The following is a 2,215-nucleotide window of genomic DNA, read 5'->3' on the forward strand; positions in this document are numbered from 1 at the left end:
TGCTACTTATACCTGATGGAGAACAGGAACTGGGCATTTCAGAACTTGGTTTATTTGCAAATACAAGTGTGCTATAGAGTTAAAGGCTGAAATCATCTCCCCTAGACACCATTCATCGAGGACATTGCCATACAGGTTACACATAAACCACTGAGACAAAATTCCATTCGTCATGGAGTGGCTATAGGGTTTTCTTTTCCTAATGGAAGTTGCCCTAGGTATCTAGGCAAGATCCTTGGATGGGGAGGATACTATGGTATCTCCAGAGCACTCATCTTCTGTTTCACTTCTTCACAGGTGCAAGTGCCCAGATCCAGCTGGAGCAGTCTGGGACCGAGCTGAAGAAGACAGGAGAGTCAGTGAAGGTGTCCTGCAGAACTTCTGGATACACCTTCACTAGCTTTGGCATGGATTAGGTGCAACATGTACAAGGAAAATGCCTTCAGTGGATGGGCTGGATGAACACTGACTCTGGGAAACCAACATATGCCCAGGGCTTCACACAAGGCTATGTCTTCTCCTTGGATGCCTCAGTCAGCACAGTGTATCTACAGAAGTCTGAGGACACTGCCACCTATTACTGTTCAAGAAACACAGTGTGAAACCCACATCCTGAGAGTGTCACAAAACCTGGGGAGATGGGGGCTGTTCTGCGCTGAAGCAGTGACCCAAAATATCAACTGAATCCTTTCTTTATTTACTGGTTATGCACTTAGACATGAGGGAAAAAAGAAAATTATTTTTATTTCCTGTGGAATTAAACCAGTGACCCAAAAGTGGAGGAGAAAACACATCAGTATGTAACATTTTCTCAACTCTCTTGTGTAAATACATCTATCGTGGTATAAGAACTTTGCAGACTTCATGGAGGGCAGATTCTTCATTTCCAGAGAGAATGCCAAGAACACAATAAATCTGCAAATGGACATCCTGAAACTTGAAGACAAAGCCATCTAATATTCTGTGAGAAAGAGCCTGAGAGGAAGTCAGTCTGTCCCCGACATTAATCTCCCCTGCCGGCATGGGGCTGGACTGCAGGGGACACCCAGTACCCACCAATCATAGGATACAGACCCAGGAACAGGTGCAGATTAACAGTTTCAGGACTGGTTTCGTGTTGTGGTCTAGTGATTATTCTCCATCTCACAGCTACCCTCAGGGAATCTCTGACTGTTGTGACAGTTTTTCTGCTCCTGATATCTCTGAAGTCAAAAGTTGTAACAGGAGAAAGTACTGTTACATGCAGAGGAAGGAGACTCTCTCAAATCTTGGGAATGTTGCCAGAGATTCCCTGGATCATTGTTTAATGAACCCAAGGGAAACCAGGGGAGACTTTTCCAATCTCCTTCAGGGCATCTCAAGTCCTAAGAAAACAGTTAAGCACTCGACTAGTAGCTGAAAGATAGAAAACACCTCTGTTGAGTTTTTTCCAAGATATCAGAGTCAGTGTAGTGATTTCATTAGTCTTCCTCAATTAACACACCATTAGGGTTTCTGGTGGGACTCCACAGCAAGTGGTTCTCCTAAAGAAGTGTACCTGTCAGTCAGAGTCAACTATGACTTCGCATCCCTTTTTTCCTACTGTTTTTAATTTTTTTTCTCCTTCCTGGTTCAGCAATGTCATCTAATTCATGATCGCTACATTGTTCATAAGTGGTGATGCAAAATGTTCATATTATTAAGACATTTGTAAAAAAAAATAAATGTGTGTGCTAGTCTGAGTGCTTGAAGATGCAAACACCAAGATAAAGGAAGTTTGTTTAAGTTTAAACTCTTGGCTTAATGTTATTAGGTGCTATCGAGTGGCCCTCTATACATCAAAACCTTCACATTCTATGTTTGCATCTGTTGTTACAGCCATTGTGTCAATCCATCTCAATGAGGGCCTTCCTCTTTTCGATGCCCTTCCACTTTATCAAACATGATGTCCTTATCAGGGATTAGTTTCTCCTGGCAGTGTGTCCAAAGTATCCAAGGCAAAGTACTGTCCTCCATTCCTCTAATGAGCATTCTGACTGCATTTCTTCTAATACAGATTGGTTTGTCCTTTTAGCAGTTCATGGTACATTGAATAGTTTTCTTAGTAGTCCATAGTACTTTGAATATTCTTTTTCAGTAACACAATTCAAATTCATTTACTCTACATTGGTCTTCCTTAGTCAATGTCCAATTTCATATGCATATGAAATGATGGAGAAAACTATGGCTTTGGTCA

This window comes from Echinops telfairi, unplaced genomic scaffold (assembly GCF_000313985.2).
Source record: "Echinops telfairi isolate 266 unplaced genomic scaffold, ASM31398v2 ScPeMD7_7435;HRSCAF=8473, whole genome shotgun sequence".
In the NCBI taxonomy this organism is placed as follows: Eukaryota; Metazoa; Chordata; class Mammalia; order Afrosoricida; family Tenrecidae; genus Echinops; species Echinops telfairi.